Here is a 6,654-nt window from a genome sequence, read left to right as displayed (position 1 = left end):
AATACAGCGATCAGAAAAACTATCGCTTATTAGGCTGGGTTCACACTGGAGCGATGCGGGAACGCCACGAATCCGCGGCGGGTTCCCGCATCACATGGCCTCCCGGCGGCAGTTCACACTGCCCTATGCGAACTGCTGGGAGTGTCAGTGAAATGTTAATGACACCCCCAGATCAGTTCGCATATCGCAGTGCGATCTGCAAACTCGGATCGCATGGTGTGAACAAAAAAAAAGGGTCCCGTGCGAATTTGCGGCGGGTGCGGCGGGTGCGACACGAATTCAGCCATACTATCTGTATGGCTGAACTCGAATCGCACAGAGATCGGATGTGATTTGCACTGCAGTGCGGTGCGAATCACATTCGTTCTCATAAACCGCTGCAATGTGAACCCAGCCTTAGTGACACTGGCGACGGGGGGTGATCACGGGGTTAAACCTTTATTGGGGGGGTTAGGGGGGCACATTAGAACTAAAGGGGGCTAACCCTAACTGCCCTAACAGTTACTACAGTCACAAATGACACCAATGCAAAAAAAAAAAAAAAAAAAGCAATTGGTGTCACTGTGACTGGGGGGGCAGGGGTAATTGGGGGGTGATCGGGGGTAAATGGGGGGGTGTGAGTGTGCCTGGCATGTTCTACTGTATGTGGGGTGTGTTGGTGCAACTCACCGAACCTCTCTCCTCGGTGCCGGAACGAAAACTACCGACACGGAGGAGAGAATACATCACTTCCTCTCCTGTGTTTACATTACAGGAGAGGAAGTGATGTCACCGGACATTTTCATTCGCCGGGAGCGATCGAGAGGGGGTGGCCATGAATGAATGGCCGTCCCCTCGTCCGGGATCGCTCCCGAACGAATACCGACCGCCGCAGGCACCGGGCGGGGGCCCCCGACCGGCGGGCAGGCAAGGACGTACATGTAAGCCCTTATGCCTGCCCGTGCCATTCTGCCGACGTACATCGGCGTGCGGCGGTCGGCAAGTGGTTAATTTAGTAATTTTTGCATTGTCTGGTGTGGGTCCAGGTGACTTTTCCTTCAAGTTTTGCACAACTTGTACATGAAATAGACGCTGTATTGAATCTCCAAACATTTCCTTATATATGAATGTCTCTTAACAATCCACAAGTCACCTGGGTTTAGTTTTAGATCCTTCCAAACTTTTAGGATCTGGAATTAGGGAGAGAACACATAGATGAGTTTGTCAAAAACCTTAAAAGATCAGCAATGTTCTCTGTGAGATCCGAATAGAGGACTTCAGCTGCTGAGACAAAATATATGCAAGTGAGCAACACACTCAAAAACGAAATCCCATAGGGAGAGAGTCCAACATCCCATTAGGGGCTTGATAAAGTATAAGAAAACATTCAGGCAAAAGTTTTCTAGTTTGTTACTTTTTCCGCTACATTGTAGACAGTGGGGAGGTGGGGGAGAGGTGGGTAAAAATAAAACCTCAAAACTTCTAGTAAGGACTTTCCTATAAAAATGATTTCCTCTGTTACTCTCTGTAGATTCTGCACTATGTACTTACAAACTACTTCTGATAACACTTTTTACTGTGGCCTTTGCAGTAGCATTTGCCACTAGACATCCAGAAAACATGTCTATACAGACAAAATGCACACTCATAAGATCCTGACTTGGGCATCTGGATATATCTTTTTGTAATCTCTGGAAGGAATGAAATAGGAGGGCTTAAGGCTTTGAGCCCGACAGCATGGGAATGCGGTCGCCCCTCCCTTTTTTAATAAGAGAATAGAAGCAATAGTGTAAATATTTAGGGCTATATACAGGTTAATGTATTTGGGTTAATGTCCCTTTAAGAGAATGGCAAATTGGGCTGGGGGCAGGGTTAAGGGTTGCAAGGCTATTGGTGACATCCCAAATGGTCATGTGACCCATGGGGAATGTTCTGGAAAGGGGCTTATTATATATAGGACTCTATCACAGGTGCACTCACACCTGTTCCCAGCCAGGCAGTGAAGGTGCAACAAGCTTCCCACCCCCCCTTCCCTTGTCACTAAGCACGTTTATGTGGTCTGTCACCCTACAAGATGTAGGGGGGACTTTGGTTAAAAGATTTATGTATGCTCGAGTCCTTTAAGACTGAGCTGTTTTGAAGTTGATCGTTTGAAATATAAGAATTTTATGATGCAATAAAATTATCAGAATATGGTTATTATTTATTTATTGATTTGAATATACCAATAAATGTGCAGCGGCCAATTCTTTGCCAATAAGTGTGCTGAGTTATTATTTAAATAGGCTATATAAGTTTTGGTATTCGGGGAGGGGAGGTGCGGCCTGCATTCCCATGTTCAGCTTTTGGTAACACCTTTGGTAACAGGTAAAACAAGAAGTGGTATGTTATAAAATCAACAGTGGAAAACCTTGGCTCTATCCCACGCTCATTTACTAAGGCAGTCAAAACTGCTTGTGACTCATGACGCGGTTCATGTGTCAAGCTGGTGGGAAAAGAGTGTCTGGCATACATAAATGATCATTTTCCAAAGTCCTGTTTCAAAAGAAGTTGAAGTTGCCCCTTGTGGACCACAGAAAAAAAAAAAGTAAAATGCACAATATTGTTTCTGGACCCTATTATGGGTACAAACAACAAATAATATACACATACAGTGCATCCGGAAAGTATTCACAGTGCTTCACTTTTTCCACATTTTGTTATGTTGCAGCCCTTTTCCAAAATGGATTAAATATTTTTTCTCAAAATTCTACAAACAATACCCCATAATGACAATGTGTTTGAAATCTTTGCACATGTATTAAAAAAACAAAAACAAAAAAAAAATCACATGTACATAAATATTCACAGGCTTTTGCAAAGACACTCAAAATTGAGCTCAGGTGCAAATCAGGGCCGTTTTTAAGGCAGGGCAAAAGGGGCAGCTGTCATTGTCGTGGGGCCCAAAGCAGCTGCCACATACTTGCCAACTATCCTGGTTTAAATTCCCATGTTCCTTGAAGTTTTAGTACCGTGCTGTGTCCCAATGTCTCAGTGTGAAGTGCTGCTACTAATGCTGCCCAACTCTGCCCTATTGTTGTGTACAGATGACTCACCTGCAGATCCTGTGTTTACATGTAAATAGTGGCAGCATTTATATGTATATCATGCCCCCCCCCCCCTCCCCCAGGTCAAATCCACCATCACCTATACTGAATGCTGCCCACTGGGGAGGTAAAGGGGCATGCTTGAAAGTCCTGCCTACAACTGTGGTCATTAAGCCTAACATCTGCCTGTTGGGTCCAAAGATGAGCAGGAAGATCAATGGACTATGAGAGCTCTCGCCAGCAGGATGAGGTAAATTCATTGAGAAGTAAAATAAAAGACCACATAGATGAGTTCTTGCTGGAAAAAAATATTTGAAGCAACAGACAGCATGGATTCATAAAAGGCAGAAGTTGTCAAACAAATCTGATTTATTTTTATGAAGAGGTAAGTAAAACCTTGGACAATGGGGTGGCGGTGGACGTGGTGTACTTGGATTTTGCTAAAGCATTTGACAGAGTTCCTCACACACGGCTCATGTGTAAGGTAAAGTCTACAGGCTTGGAAAAATCTGTTTGTAAATGGATAGCAAACTGGCTAAAAACCAGAATTCAGAGAGCCGTGGTTAATGATTCTAACTCTGAATGGTCTAAAGTTATCCGTGGTGTATCCCAAGGTTCAGTGTTGGGTAGGGTGACCAGACATCCCTGGTTACCAGGGACAGTCCCCGGATTGAGGACCCTGACCCCGGGGGAAGTCTGTTCCCGGTTTTGTCGACGCTTTTGCAGGGCCAATTCTGGGTGGGCAGTTTCCTGGTGGGTGGGGGCTGCATTGGCTGTGGGATGAGAGGAGCCAGGTCTATGCAGTTACTCACAGAGGAGAAGCTGGAGCGGCTCTAACCCGTGTGCTGCTTGTAGCGGCGCTGCCACTCCTCTGCATCTGCCAAAAAGAACTGCCAGCTGCTATCCACATGGACACATGGCCGCCCTCTCCCAACATCCCGCTCCTCTCCCACGTCTACTCCCTCCTCCAACCACTCTCCCAGCAACAGTTGTACATAGGTTAGGGGAGAGAACAGAACACAGTATTCCTCCTTCCCCCTCCCTCCTGTACTGCAAAGAATTAGGGGTAATGTAGTCCAGAGAAAATGACAGACTGAGTGTAATGGTCACAGACAAGGAGGAGGTGAGTTTCTGTTATTAAATTTTAATTAAGTTTTTCTTTACTGATGGGAACTTATTAGGTAGCCCTGATAGGCTAAAGTGAACAGATGTTCTCGGTTTCTGGGGACAGTCACCAAACTGAGGACACTGCTTTGCAGGGCCAATCCTGAGGGGCTGCACCGTGAGTTGGGGCAGAGGTGCGGTGCCCAGGGCCGGCTCTACCATGGTCCCGTTTACCCGGCTGTCAGACAAAATCCCGCCTCCTGGGCTGGTTCCTATGATAGGCAGTACACTGGTGAGGTCTATCATAGGAGGCAGGGCTTTGTCTGAGGACAGTGGCCACGCCGGGTAAATGGGAGATCCTAGCTCTGTATAATCTGTCTGCTTTCCTCTAATCACTATGCACTGGTCATACTGCATTGATGACCACAAGTAAGGTTGAGCTGATGGGCACTAAACAGGATACATTTATGGGCACTAAACAGGCTGCATTCATGGACACTGGTGAGGCTGCATTCATGGACACTGGTGAGGCTGCATTCATGGACACTGGTGAGGCTGCATTCATGGACACTGGTGAGACTGAGCTGATGGGCACTGGTGTGGCTGCATTGATGGGCACTGGTGTGGCTGCATTGATGGGCACTGATGAGGCTGAGCAGGTGGGCACTGGTAAGGCTGCATTGGATGGGCACTAGTGAGGCTGCATTCATGGGCACTGTTGAAGCTGGGCTGATGGGCACTGGTGAGGCTGCACTGATGAGGCTGCGTTGATGGACACTGGTGAGGCTGCATTGGATAGGAACTGGTGAGGCTGCATTGAGGGGCACTAAACAGACTGGATTTATGGGCACTGAACAGGCTGCATTGATGGGCACTGAACAGGCGGAGCTAATGGGCACTGAACAGGCTGCATTGATGAGCACTGAATAGGCTGGATTGATGGGCACTGAACAGGCTGCATTGATGAGCACTGAATAGGCTGGATTGATGGGCACTGAACAGGCTGCATTGATGGACACTGGTGAGGCTGCAGTGATGGAAAATGGTGAGGCTGCACTGATGGGTACTGATGAGCCTGAGCTGATGGGCACTGGTGAGGCTGCATTGATGGGCACTGATGAGACTGAGCAGATGGGCACTGGTGAGGCTGCACTGATGGGTACTGATCAGGCTGCATTGAGGGGCACTGGTGATGCTGAGCTGATGGGCAATGGTGAGGCTGCATTGATGGGCACTGGTGAGGCTGCATTGATGGGTACTGGTGAAGCTGAGCTGAAGGGCACTGTGAGAGACTGCATTGGATTGGCCCTGGTGAGTCTCCATTGATGGGCACTGGAGAGGCTGCATTGATGGGCACTGGAAAGGCCGCACTGATAGGCACTGGTGAATATAATATACTCTTCAAATGTGCTTTAAAATGCATCCCTTTAATGAACAAGAAAATAATGACGTTATGTGGTTGGGCTGGTATAATAATGCTATGGGGCTGGTATGAAATAATTTCCAGGGCTGGTTTTTATACCCAGTCCAGCCCTGGCCGTTTCCCTCTGCAGCCGCGCCAATGCTACTCAGTAAATGTACGGCTACACCATATGAATACAGCGCTGTGATTTGACTACAGTGCTGACCTGAAGTCTCCTCCCTCCACCTCTCTCAGCACTCCCCAGTGTCCTCCAGTGATGCTTGCAGAAAGACCATAGAGGTGGAGGTGAAGCTTTCAGTTGCTAATGAGGACTGCAGGAGTACGTTCTGTGGGATGTGTGGAGGGAGGTGAGTTTTGCAAGATGTTGAGACTTATGTGCAGGAGCTTGAGATGGGGGTGGGGCAGTGACAGCAGTGTCTGCAGCAGGGTGGGAGGTCAGTACTAGTGCTGGACAGCTAACTTCAATTGCTCTATGCATGCCACTGGCCTCTGCAGTGCTGGAATAATGATTTATGACTCATTCACACCATATACTTTAATATCATCCACCTGCACCCCTCTTCTGCACATACAGTACTACCCACCGCTATACCCTCCGCACCCATCTAATATTTTATAAAGTTTTTTCTCTATCTTATCTTCTTAACATTTTGTAGTTATAATTTGAGGAAAATACACTTATAAAAAAGGTTACTATTTGCCAATTAAAAAATAAAAATAAAATTAACATGCTCCAGATTTAATTAAAAAAATCTGGTCACCTTACACTGAGGGGTTATTATACTTACACTGGATATTGGCCAGAGACTGTTAATGCAGTTACTGTATTCTGGAGACTGTAATCCTCAGCACAACAGCATTCAGACTCAGAGGCTGGATTCACACCGATGCATTTTTAGTGCTTTTTGCATTTTGCAGATTTGCACTACAGAATGTGTTCCATAGGAAACCATGTTAAATGGACTGTAGTGCAAATGTGCAAAATGCAAAAAGCACTAGAACTGCATAGGTGTGAATCCAGAGGTAGGGCCAAGGCTGTGAGTCAATTTATGCTGCAGTGCA

This window comes from Lithobates pipiens, unplaced genomic scaffold (genome assembly GCF_037356315.1).
Source record: "Lithobates pipiens isolate NorthernLeopardFrog02 unplaced genomic scaffold, aLitPip1_a1.2 Scaffold_18, whole genome shotgun sequence".
In the NCBI taxonomy this organism is placed as follows: domain Eukaryota; kingdom Metazoa; phylum Chordata; class Amphibia; order Anura; family Ranidae; genus Lithobates; species Lithobates pipiens.
The sequence above is the reverse complement of the archived record's forward strand: the minus strand, read 5'-3'. Positions refer to the sequence as shown.